This window comes from Diceros bicornis, chromosome 11 (assembly GCF_020826845.1).
Source record: "Diceros bicornis minor isolate mBicDic1 chromosome 11, mDicBic1.mat.cur, whole genome shotgun sequence".
Classification (NCBI taxonomy): Eukaryota; Metazoa; Chordata; class Mammalia; order Perissodactyla; family Rhinocerotidae; genus Diceros; species Diceros bicornis.
Window position 1 is genome coordinate 14,466,223 of NC_080750.1, and position 14,274 is coordinate 14,480,496.

Below are 14,274 nucleotides of genomic sequence, written 5' to 3' on the forward strand. Positions count from 1 at the left end.
TGTATTTTCCACCACAACACTTTGCTATTATTGTTGGTTCTTTTCTTTAAGAGGAAGAGAGAATTATTTCAATATATTTGGGAACGGTCATCTTTTTATTTTAAAATTTTGCAAGGCCAAATAGGAACATAATGTACCATACCATAATAGTAAGTTTGGTATCACAAACTCCAGGAAAATAATGGATGCCTTTCCAAAGGCTGTGTCCATTATCCTCCATGGATTTCACATAGCCTTTCCTACAGCAATCATCTACAGAATTTAACTTTTTCTAGATTTCTAATGGAAAACATCCCTATTTTAAATAAAGATACTTTATGCATCTTCTACATTTATGACACTGATTTTAAAATGTACTAATTAGTTTATGAATGTTGAACTAAGGAATTTTCACGTTCTGGTAAATTATGCTAAGTGGTGGCACCTACTGACAATGTATGGTATTGCAGTCTAACATCATTAGAAACAAATTCGTAAGATTTTAGAATAGGAGGAAGCTGTTTCATCAAGTTTTAAAACTATAGAATGCATCTTCCTGTAGAAATATGGTATGTCTGGACTATATAAGTAGTCACAGGATACGCACGGCACATCTTTCTGACATCTCAACTTTATTAAATATTTATATATGAAAATATATATCATGACTTAGATGGCAAAATTGGTCTGAAGCTTTTATCTATAATGGAAATATTCCAAAAGTGTCCATGTTTCAAACACATTCATTTTTTTGCCATTAGAGGTTCTTCAGAAGGAAACTTTTGGAAAAATTGGGTCTAGCTCATCCCCCTTGTATGAGAGAGAAGAAAATCATGTTCCAGCTCTGGCTCTAAGTTCAGAGACAAGTTCAGGGAAGAGAGAGTTCCAGACTTTTATTCTATATTCTTTCCATCTGAATTCACCACATGATCCCCATTTGTATAGTATATACCCAATCAAAAATTGAAGAAATGTTAAAGTGCAGGAATCACAAACATATGGTCAAAAGAATTTTGGGAATGTAAGAAGTTCAATAACCTTGGAATCACTGAAAATTGGGGGCAATGCTGGAATAAAAATCTCCCATGTGAGAAATCTCTGCAATTCTCAAACGACTGTGAACTACACCTAGTAGTCCAATGCAAGCATATTTTTGAACCTGATAATCAGTCTCTTTTTGCTGGAAGTTTTAAAATTTAGTTTTATTTGGAGGAGTTTTGAGTTGGGAATATGCCTTTAATTTTATCATGTAAGCCAACAAATAAATCACCAGCATTAGCTTTATAACACAGTCAATATTCTGAAATACGTCTATTCCATATAATAAAGGATACTCAAATGTAGGCCAAATTTTTAAGTTCAAAGAATAGCTCTGAAATAAGACCACAGATGAGTGTCTTTACTATTTGATTTGTAGCTAGTTAGAGCTCCAGATTTTTTCTCATGCGTGCCTTTTGTGTTCTACTTTGCTTTATCAGAAAGCCAAGGGACTTAGATGTAGCCTAACAATAGACAGACCACTTCACAATTTCCAAATGATAGCTCAAGATGAAATCATAGACTGAGGTTGGCAAAAATAAGAACTGAAAACATGTAATTTTGCATTACTGTAGCAAATAACCAAGCCTGGCTCAAAAATGTGCACATTAGCTGCTACCACGTTGCCGAAGAGGATGCCTTTGGCTTTTACTCAAAGTGGCTTGGTCAAAATGGAAAGTTTATTGTCAAACATAACTAGTGTTTCAGATGTGGGGAGGCTCCAAGGCTTGTTAATTCAGAAACTCAAGAATACCATTAAATACCTAAAGTCATTCATTTTGTTTTATCAGCCTTGCCATCTTGGACAGGCCTTTTCATATTTGCAGAATGACTCTCTCTGCAAACCTTATACCCTCACACATCAGTGTCCAGAGGCAAAACAAACACAGAGCCCTCTCTCATGTGTCTCTTTTTAACAGCTTAAAATCTTTCCTCAGACGCTACTGTTACTGAACCAAGTGCCTCCTGGTGCGTTAAATAAGACTCTACACCAGCGGAAGTTGTCTCACAGAGTAAAGTGTGTATTTGCAGCAAATAGGAGGCCGTGAGGAATCACTTCCAAAGTCATGGCCTCCCTGAACAAAGAGAAGCAGGAAATTTTATTTCGGTTGGGGAATGAATATTCAAAAGGGAGAGGCTGGTATTCCCTTGCACAGGCTTGGTTGGAAAACATGCTTCCACATAATGAGGCCTAAGCTCCTCCTGGACAGATCTTTGCATTAAAAATAAGGCAAGGGTCATGGGCATAGCTCTTGTGGCGAGGCTTGGTCAGTTTCAGGATGGCTGGTGGTTATATCTCTTTAACATAAAAAGGAGAAGAAAGAACTTGGAAAAACAGTTAATTGCTTCCAAACCCACCTTGGAGTTTCTCAAGGCACCTACTCGATGACTACTCCAGCAGATTTCCACTCATGTCTTAGTACCTAGAATTGGATCAAGTACCTCTTTCCAACTCAGTCTCAAAATGGCAAGGGAAATGGAACTACTGTGTTATGATTGGTTGAAAGTAAGCAAGAGATCTCTGGGGCTGAGACTGGGGCAGGACTATTCTTCCCTGAGACCTAATACCTGCACCAAATATGGGTTCTACTATAAGAAGAAAGGCTCTTGGTCAACAACCAAGTGTCTCCTACACGGCACATCATAAAGCAACAGAAATTAACATCCCCAAAGACTAATGGGGAAAAACTTTTAGCATGGAAGGTGTCATGCTAAAAGAGAATGTATAGGTGAAAGACATGCTTAGAGGGTCTAAAGAAAGGAAAACATATCAGGTCGTTGTTTCCATCTATCTCTTCTGCTATCTGGGAATTTTATTTCTGACTCCAGATCACCAAAGGCAAAGGCAACCTAACATCTTATGGCCACTTTCCACAGCCGGTGTACACAATAGTGAAAGAAGAATAAAGACTCATCCTGCAGAATACTGGGAGAGCAAAAGGGTTTTGTTCTAGCTGCCTCTTTCCCCGGCACAACTCCATGGGTTCTTTGTGCTCACACATACACGAATTCATGAAGGTGTATCTGGCATCACTGTGTGCCTGCTCCTGGGGTCGTGGTCTCCTGTGCATTTGTTCTCAGCAAGAATCATGAGCTCTTTGGATTCTATGGATTCAATTTAAAGGTCCTGTCAAACAACGTAGATTATGTAGATAATACAATGGAAGTTTATGTAGATAATTTCGTCCACATTGCATATTTTTATGATGTTCTACATTATCCTTGGAAACTAGATTATAGGATTTATTTTTTTCTCAGACAAGATTAAAAGAGTCAAAGGGGTATTATTTTAATAAATCATTAAGCCAGAATCACACGATAAAATCATTAGAAGAAGAGTTCTTAATCTTCTCTGTGGAAACTTGAAAAACATTACAGAAAGGTAAACCTCAAGAAGATTTTCTACTAGAAAACTGGTTGTAAACATTTCTTAGCAGAAGAGAAGTACTGTACTCGGATATCTTGTCTAATAGTAATTAATGTCTTAAAACTATGTTTAGCTAAACCATATTTAGCTATACTAAACAGAGCTCAGGCTCCTTTCTGATCTGATATGATTCTGAGAATTCTGAAATTCTACGTATTACTTAATGTTGTTGTTCTCTTCGTTATTTAGTATTTCCAAATTATATAAGATCCATTAATAAAACAAATATTTATTTAGTACCTAATATGTACCAGGCAACTGTTCTGAGTGCTTGGGATATATTTGTGAACAAAACAGAGAAAAGATCCAAGCCCTTGTGAGCTAATATTCTAGTGGGGAAAGGCAGACAACAAATGATAAACATAATAAATTAATAGATATACTCCGATAGAAGGTAAAAGTGCTGTGGGGGAAACAGAGCGGGGGCAGAAAATCTAGAACATGAGAGATGTTGCCTTTTCAAATGAGGTGAACAGGGAAGATCTCATGGGGAGAGTTGTGTAGATATATTATAAAGTTATATCTGCATGTATAGTATAGTATATATTTACATGGGTACAGAAATACAAGCTAAATTAAAGTGAAATATTAACTATATATATGTATATATGTGGTTTTACACTGAAAATCCATTAATATATTTCCAACTAATTTTAAATTTGTGATAATTCAAACATTACAAAACTAAGTTAAAAAATTTATCATTGTTTTCCATGACGAGCTTCTAATAGTGTAAAATGACTTCAAAAACAATGTTTTTATGATATTTTTTTGTTTTTCTTGATTCTAAAGTCTTGTTTATTTTAGAAAATTCAGAACATTAAAAAGAAGATAGGGGCCAGCCCTGTGGCGTAGCAGTTAAGTGTGCCCACTCTGCTGCTGGCGGCCCATGCTGTGGCAGCGTCCCATATAAAGTAGAGGAAGATGGGCACGGATGTTAGCCCAGGGCCAGTCTTCCTCAGCAAAAAGAGGGTTGGCATGGATGTTAGCTCAGGGCTGATCTTCCTCACAAAAAAAAAAAAAGAAAGAAAAGAAAAATCACCCCATAATCCCACTGCTTATAGATAACTACTACTATTTTAGAAAAATTCCTCCCTTCCTTTACGTCTGCACTCCTTCCTTTTCCCTCCCTCTCTCCTTCCTTCCTCCCTTCCTCCTTCCCCCCTCCCTCCTCCTTCCTTCCTTCCTTCCCTCCTTCCTTCTATCCATTTGGATAGAATTAAAAATAACTCTATAAATGGACAGTTTTTTTTTTTAAATTGAGGCTATGCATAGATCTTCAATCCCTTACCTGAAACTTTTAGAACCAAAAGACACTTAGGAACTGAGAAATGATTGGCATAAAAAAGTAATTTGGGGGCCGGCCCAGTGGTGCAAGTGGTTCAGTGTGCACGCTCCGCTGCAGTGGCCCGGGGCTCGCGGGTTCGGATCCCTGGCATGCACCGACCCACTGCTTGTCAAGCCATGCTGTGGCAGCGTCCCATATAAAGTGGAGGAAGATGGGCATGGGTATTAGCCCAGGGCCAGTCTTCCTCAGCAAAAGAGGAAGATTGGCAGATGTTAGCTCAGGGCCCATCTTCTTCACACACACACAAAAAAAAGTAATTTGGTGTAAACTGTATGTTACGTAATACCCATAGTGTAGTCTGGGGCAGAACTCTGCAATCAAATACGTTAACATTGAAACATTCAATGTTCACAATAAATAAAGTGAATAAAGACTATAAATACCCTCATATGAGTTAAGGTCATATTTTACTGTTAATTTTTTTTTTTTTTTTAAGATTTTATTTGTTTATTTTTTCCCCCAAAACCCCAGCAGATAGCTGCATGTCATAGCTGCACATCCCTCCAGTTGCTGCATGTGGGACGCGGCCTCAGCATGGCCGGAGAAGCGGCGCGTCGGTGCACTCCCGGGATCCGAACCCAGGCCGCCAGCAGCGGAGCGCGTGCACCCAACCGCCAAGCCACCGGGCCGGCCCTTTTACTGTTAATTGAGTTACAAAATAGTCTTTTGGTTTTCTGAGTTTCTTAGATTTCAGAATTGCAGATAATGAATTGTGAATCCAAGGACATTGTTTTAAAATGGTGTTTTTTCTTTAGTTAAAGTTATATTAACATTCTATCATGTTAAATTTTGGTAAATAATTTTGATAATGACAAAACAGCTCATTACATGGATGTTTGTTAATTTATTTACCTATTCTCATATAAACCTTTGATCACATCGCTGACTCTTTAGATTCTTAGAAGTGGACTTTACAGGATCAAAGAGTAGGAACATTATTAAGACCTGGTATCAATTATGATATGATACCTGGCAGCAGTTGCTTTCTAGAAAAGGTGAACTAATTTATACTCATCATTTGAAGTATTATATGAAGTATAGTATATAAAGTATACAGTACTATATGAAGATTCTGGGCTCATTTTAGAGAGCATAGAATATAAGTAAGTGCTTAACAAATACTTATTAAATAAATGTGTTTTAAAAAATTTATTAAGGAGGCCAGCCCGGTGGCCTATCGGTTAAGTGCGCGTGCTCCGCTGCAGCAGCCCGGGGTTCAGATTCCAGGCAGGCACTGGCGCACTGCCTGTCAAGTCATGCTGTGGCAGTGTCCCATATAAAGTGGAGGATGATGGGCACAGATGTCAGCCCAGGGCCAGTCTTCCTCCGCAAAAAGAGGAGGATTGGTGACAGATGTTAGCTCAGGGCTCATCTTCCTCATAAATAAATAAATAAATAAAATAAAATCTAAAAAAAAATTTATTAAGACTATTTATATATTAAGCATGTTAGCAATTGTCCAACATATTTGATGCATATGTGTTTTCCTAGTTTACATTTACATATTTATGTTGTTTAAAAAATATTTACGTATGTTACATGTAAATACCACATACGGTATTTGTGGTGCTTACATACATATTTTCCTAGTTTATATTTACATACTATGGCTGTATTTTGTAGATCAAATCTCGATATTTTCAGTTGTTATTTCTTCCATTATGTTAAATCACTTTTAGTGTTTTATATTTTTCTTTTATTGTTTAATCCATCCAGAATATATTCTTTAGCTACAACATATCTTTAAAACGTTTTTGTTTTAGAAAATACATTACCTATGTGAACTTCTAAACAAAAATGTTTTAAAGGTATGTTATAGCTATATAAATATCATAGATATATATATGTAGATATATAGATATAGATATTGTATAGATATATGTATATATATTTATGAGCATTTGCACATGGTATAAGATTTCGGCAAGTACATTGTTTCACAATATTTTCTTTTCAAAACTTTCTGAGGATCCTCTCTGACTTTTCGGAGTTGGTCTGGCTCAGAGAGGTGCTTTCAGCCACGTGGAAGGCTTGAGAACACAGCCCTGACCCTGTGAGGGAGCACCACATGGTCCGACATTGCCGGTCCTAGGTCAGTATGAGGAGGTCCCCAGTCAAGTATCATCTTCAAAAAACCCAAGACAGTGATTGCGAGTGGTTGAAAAAGTGAAGAAAGAATGTAGGTTTTTCTTAAGGAAGTTCGTAACAAGTAAAAGAAGAAAATCCAGTGATTTCAGTGAGTGCCAGTACAGCAGAGCAAAGACAGCCCCTTTTCGTGTGGGATCTCAGAGCTGACGAGTAAAAAATGTAGAGAAACTTCTTAGGCTATGAACTGTGTGCTAAGAGAAACTCCAGAAAAGATCTTGATGACTCTTATTCTATGAAGAGCTGTAACAGATGGTATTTCTTGGAAAAGTGTTCTCTGCCGGCCTGGTTGGTGGTCATGATGTAGCTTGTAGTATCTGCTAATTTACCAAAGATGACCTCAATTCATCAAAGACATTGACAGTTAAGTTGGCTTCTGGCTGTGATGTTCTGGGCTCCCGGTCAAGTGAAGTCGATTGATTTTTCTCATGGAGTGTCAGATGATAGGTGTACTTTGATGTCACCCTTCCTCCATCTTACCAATCAACCCCCTACCTTCCATCTTTCTGCTGACTCCCTCTTATCCCTTACTCCCAGAGCCTAGTAAAATCAGAAGATTGTGAAGAGGCCAGCTTAGATGAGAATGGGAGAATAATTTTTTAAAACTTATGATACTCTGAGTTCTGCTTCTTATTCTAGCAATCCTCAGTCCAAGAACAAGTGAATGCCGCACTGGCATAACTGTTGCTGACTTTTACAAGCTGACAAGTGGTACATAGCATCCTTAGCCACCAATTTGGATATCCCTTATAAAGAATGTGAAATTCACTTGGGTGGCATGTTTATTGGCGCAAAAGAACTTTCAAACAGAAGAAAAAAATTTTTTTTATACGAAGCTTAGTTCTTTTTTCATTGTTAAATTTTTGTTAGAATACTTTAATTGTCCATCTGACTATTTTATGCTCTACTTAGAAATTTATATATATATGATTTAATATGTATTAATCACATATAAATTGTTTTCACAGATTAACTATAAAAGAAAAACATTTGGATTACATGCTCTTACTATTAATTTTCTGTTACTTAAATAAATAGCTTCAGGTATATCTTTGGAGTATTTGTCCATCCAATTTTTGAAATAATCTAATATTTCATCTAATATTTCAGGAACGAGGATGCATATTCTGTTGAAACTAATTGGCAATCTGATTGTTTTTTGGAAATTGGAGGTGTCTTGCAGACATTAATATCAAGAATGTGCATGAAGCTGCTTTACTCTGGAATATTGTCAGATCTCCAAAACTTCTCTGCCTAAAGTAATATATGTAAGTTTGGCTTCATCAAGATGCCTACAAACTAGAATATGATCTAAAAAGTTGTCATTCTGCAAGTAGCTAACTCTATATCCACACCTGTGAGTTAGCTTCTCCTTGAGTGATATGATTTGTTTTTCTAAAGGAGATAAAGGTGAAAAACTGGAATCTGAGTTTTAGTTGAAATTCTTCAGAACTTCAAGGTAGAATAAAAATTATTAAAAGGATTTTGTGCAAGAGCCAAAATGTAAAATGCTCTTAGGTTTTAAAAGTAAACACTTCTGACTTAAGTAGCCCTTGGCTTTGAACTGTGACCAATATATTATAAAACTAATAAAACTTCAAATTTTCAAAATTGAAAGATAAATTCTCAAGGAGGCAGGCTTCTTACACTGTGCCATTGCTACAGTCTAACTAACCCTGGATATAGTGGCACTCTAATGTTTTTTTTCAAAATGCAGATATATGTTACTAAGAAATAAGGTATTTATAATTACTTTTTTATAAAGTAAGATATTATACTCCCGTTTATATAAAATTTAATGTAATTTAATTTCAGTATATTATTTATACATTGGTACCTGAAAGATGACTGAAAAGGTAAATGAGAAATAAAAGTATAATGTCAAAACAATGACAACTGTGGCTCCATGTCTTGCTGTATGTCGAGTTGTCCAACATTGGTTGGTGGCCAATTCCTCCAGTGTCCCTTTGCAGACCAATTGAATTTTTTAGCTTGGAAATTTGTATGAGAATCTTTTTTGTTTATGATTATTATCTTTGTAATACAAATATGTTTTTCAGAATGTGTCTAGATATTCTTCTATTTTGGTTCATTCTGTTTGGAATGAACTGTGTGTCTGTCCCACCAGGGTCTAAATCACACACCCTACGGATGTACTTCCTTTTCCGTGTTTCTAGCCTGTCCCATCCTACTGAAGTTAACCCTGTGTCTTTGGGTGATATGTGATATGATAACCCTTTCAGTGTTTGGTGTATACTTTTAATAAGCATAATATATCTAAATTTACTAGAGAACAACCACTTTTTATGCCTCTATCTTGCAGAGACTAATCTTTGAATGGCATCTGATTTTCATGGTAATTCTATTTATGTTCTCTTTAAACATGACTTAAAATCTTAACATGTTGGGAACAGTTCACAATGCCAGTTTTGCGATTTGCAATTTCACATGAAAAGATATGAGAAGTCCTACAGTGAAAGCTGGGTTGAACCAAGCATTTCTTATACTTATAAGCACAGAAAATCCTTTCCTGCTCAGTTCCTGTTTACTCCTACCAAGCACATTTTGGGAACTGTGACCCAAGAGAGATCTCCTTAACCATCACAGTAAGCAGAAGGGAGCTAACGTATGTTGAACTCCACCCAAATGCCAAACATCACATATTTCATATGATTTAATTTTTAACAAAAATCTGAGACTGTTTTCTTGTTGTCCTTTTTCTTGATGGAAACTGAGGTCACTAACATTAGGCATGCTTGCTCATGTTCACACCTGGTGCAATCAGGACCAAAATCTGCACCTGACTCCAAGTCCTGTGCTCTTTCTACAAAATTGTGCTGCACTCATTCATTGCATTCCTATTTGGTAAAAGTGATCTCTTGCAGACTTAGCATAAAAGCTTAACTATCTCCACTACTTTTAATGGTAAAAAACTTATTTTTACTTGATTTTGTTTTATTTTTCTGGAAAGCAATTTAGCACACACCTTCTCTCCCCAATAGATAGAGGAGGTGCAGGAGATAGATGTTAAATTATTTGGTGATGAGGAAGAATGAATGTCCAAAGATAAATTAAAAGTTTGCCAAATATCATTAGTGGTAATTTTTTTTTGAAAAACATATGCTAAAACTGGAAAAAATGTAAATTTATGAATATGAATTTATGTCAGAAACCTTGGCCCTCCACTTCCTTATATTTAAAAAAATTCATTTTAACTTTGTAAATTTTCTTATAATTAATCTATGTTCTAGGATTAACCTTTAATGTTTTATGGGAAAGATGGATTACTGTTATACTACTAGAACGTTACTGAAGTGGGAGTAATGTAAAAATAAATTAATGCTAATTGTCCTTTTGGGGAAAACGATCTAGATTTTGCTAAATATTGAAATACATTTTGGTAAAAAAAAAACAAAATTTTGCTAGAATACTTGAATATTGTAATGTTTTGCTCAATTTGAATTGCCAAATTTTGACTAATTGCCTCCAGTGATTTATATAAGGAAGATGATACTTCTAGAGACATTGAAACACCAAGGACTATATTGGGAATTAAAAGGACCTTCAATCTCCCCTGGCTTCAATGCATCCTCCCCAGCTGCTAGAATAATTTTCCTTAGACAGTAGAAAGAATAGCAAGGGCCTCTATTCCTTTTGTATCACCCATCAGTGCAAACAGAATACAGTTTTATGCAAACAAAAGAAATTTCTAATAAATGACATTGACAATTAATAACATCCAAAATAGATAATTGATCAAGATGAGAGTTAGGATATGTGTAGAATTGACCAACTGTCCAAAAATGTACTGATTCACAGAAAATTTTGAAGCCGTTGGGAATTTTACCTTCACTTCCCATTGAGGAGCTACTCTGTATTTGAATTAACATTTTATTACAGAATAACCTGACGTTTATAGCCCTAGAGTTTACCTTTGCTGGAAAGAAACACCATCATCCCACTGATTTTTAAAGCAGAACTCATTTGGTATAGTGCTTACACAAAGGAATTCTATTTCCTATGATTTATTTATTGACAACCTATTAAAATTTAAATTATCAGTTATATGCAAGTAAGCACTTCAGCAAAAGAAATAAGGAAATTACACATGGGCTTTGGTGGTTTTGTTTCATCAAAACTTTTCCCAAGTTTGCTTCATTAAAATATCTTAAGAGGCTTTGTCAGATTTAGGAGAAAATTCAAATGAAGAATTGTATTTTATTTTTTATTATGGTGTTTTCCACTTTAAAATATATTAAAATGTACTGCACAATCATCCAATGTAATATTTTTTAAGGCTGGTAAGCTTAACATTTGAATTGTTTAACTCATCTGATTATCTTGAATCTGATTATATTATTGTAAGGCTACCACCAGTCCTACTTTCCATTTTCAAAGATATCATAAAGAAAATATATACATATATGTACGTGCATGTATATTCCGCACAATACCCTTGACATAAACTCTCTGAACTTTAACTCCCACGTTTGTGATTAATTAAGATTCTTTTGTTTCAAACTAGAGAAACTAACTCTGACTGACTGAAAGAATTAATTGGAGAGACACTGGGTTACTCAAGGAAGCTGCGGAACGTGCTCAGTCTTAAGGGGCCAACACAGCAACCACTGCCTCCGCAAGGTGCTCTGCTGGCTTGAAGTTCAAATGCCAGCAAAGGAGTGTTCAGCTGGCCTAGTTTGGATCCCATGGTTATTCCTTGCCTAGGAGAGGGCAGAGCACTTTAGATCAATCTGCGTCCAGTAGGAAAAGAGATAATTTTCCTGAAGGATATTGAGGTGCTATTCCAAAAAAAAGATGGGTGCTTGGAAAAGAAAGCAACAAGTCTCTCTGATACCTTTAATGGAGTATTATGCTAGAATAACTTTTTTCAAAGAACCAGGAAGTCTTCTATTTATTTTTTATTATTCTTTGAGTATGCACATACAGTAGAAACCAAAGATACATAAAGAATGATATTGTCTAATAATTGACTTTAAGACATATGATTGACAAGAGATGTCAAGATATGTCTAAAATTGAGTTAATCGGAAGTGTCCTAATTTATAAATGAGGTAGTTATTGTATTTGTAACCCAAGTTTTAACCCCAGGCTCATAGAGATAGAGAAATTTATTACGGTATTTAGAAAATTCATGATTTTATTCACAAGTATCTGTTGGAAGATAATGCTCCATGGAATTCTTCTATTTCTGTACATATTACAAGCAGGGGCACTGAATGCCTTAGTTCTGGATTATCTTTTCAAAAATGTTTTTATCTTAAACAGATTCAGAAAATAGAGACAGTGTCTCCTTCCGGAGTAAATGGCAGACAGGTTTGGTGTCCAGCATAGTAAAGATAACGTCTCCTTCCAGAGCCAAGTCAGGCAGGCTTACTGTCCGTTATAAAAGGCTTTGGTTCTCTAAGCTCAGGCTTCCTTTCCTGTAACGCAGCCCACTGCATGTGCAGGTGTCACCTGGCTCTGTTCACTTCACCCTGAGGCAATCAGGCTCGGATAACTGGCACAAGAAAATGCTGATACTGTGGCTACTGCTTTTACTGTGAGTAATGAAGGCTTCTGTCTCTGACGTAGGAGTCCTATGTCTTCTGCCAGCATCCATGAAACTACGGCAGGCTGACTTGTAAAATCTCAGACCTTTATAGTTCATGGCAACATCTTATTAGCTTTTATCAACATTGACATTTTTCTTTATAGCTATAGAAACCAAAGAATGTATTGAGTCCCTACCACATGCTAGCCACTGTGTTAAGCTCTTTATATGCATTATATAATTTAATCCTTAAATAAGCCCATGAATTAATAACCATCATTTTCATTTTGTGCCCAAGCACTTAGAGAAAATTAAATTCATTAGAATTCGTCTCAAAGAGAGACTTGCAATTTTTTGTTTGTTTGTTTTGGTGACAGAATGTGTTGATAATCCTCTTGGGTGGAGGGTAAGACCTCAAAGACACATTTGCAAAATAAGTGGTGGTGATTAAGCAGATATATTTTTGACAAAGGGGGAGATTTTTGTTGCTACTGAGGGGAGGGAAAGAGTTGGAAGTTAGAGAAAAGGTCAGAGGCTGGATGCTAAGTGGAGATAGGCAGAAGAGAAAGTGAAAATAAAAATAAGGTGATACAGCTGTGGTAGAGGGGAAGGCAGGGCACACAAATATTAGATAGGAGACTTCTATGGGATGCTATGAGTGCGACCCCCAGGACACCACACATCTTCAGGGCGGACTGTACAAACCATAAGAAAATCATTACAGGAATTAGATTACTTGTGGATCCTCTGAAAGGTTCTGAATTTTAAGTCCGGGTTTACATCCAGGTTGACATGAAGTTTGGAGGTCATGGTGAGATGGCAAAACAGAGAAGGCAAGCCATATCAAAGAGTCTGGAGGCCCGCACATAATATCTGGATACTTATTCAAGGAAAACCTGAAGTTCGGAGAGGTTAAGTATTTTGGTCAAACTCACCGAGTTTCTGTGCTGCATGTTGGAGGGATAAAAATAATTAAGGTACCTGCTCTCTAGGAGCAAATAGAGGAGCAAGCAAAATAGACAAGTAAGCAAATAGTTTATAAAACAATGTTACTAGTATAATGATGGCTAAATGTATGAAGCAGGTGTGGTTGGGAGCGTAGAAGAGGAAATGAGTGAGTGCCCCAGGGAGCACTTCTCTGAGGGAAGCTCGCTATTAGGCCAGGAGGAAGGCCGCTGACTATTGGTGGTGGGAGGATGCTTGAGGAAGAGCTGTTTGGTTGTAAATTGTCTTGGAAGCCATGACAAAGGTTTGTGTTTTATTCTACAGGCCACTGGTTTTCAAACTTTTTAAAACAGTGTACACCTTTTGTTAAACAAACTCATAAATGGAGCTCTAATCTCCAATCAGGCGGAAGTGGAGCTTCTCTCTGTGAATCAGGTAGAGGGCCAGGGCCCGAGCACTTGACTCCTCCTTGCCCCGGTGGTGGCACTTAGGACTGCTTGGGGGGAATTTGTGTTGTACCCAGTTTGATGACAACAGCGCCTCTGACAGTTTTACTGGGCTGTCAAAGGACGGAACATAAACTATCTGATTCTTTATTTGAAATTTATTCTTTCCATTTTCTCCTCCTCTGCTATTCTCTCTGAGCGTATAGCAGCCGTATACGGATTTTTTCGCCAGCATGAATCGTATTCCCACGCTATCTCCTTAGGCCTTAGAAGGCCTAAGCGATTACAGAGAGTCTTGGTTATAAATAATAATCTTCTTTAGCATATACTATAATAGCGGCCTCACTGGTCTCCCCGAGCCTTTACTGCACGTACACGTCCGTGTGAGGGCTGC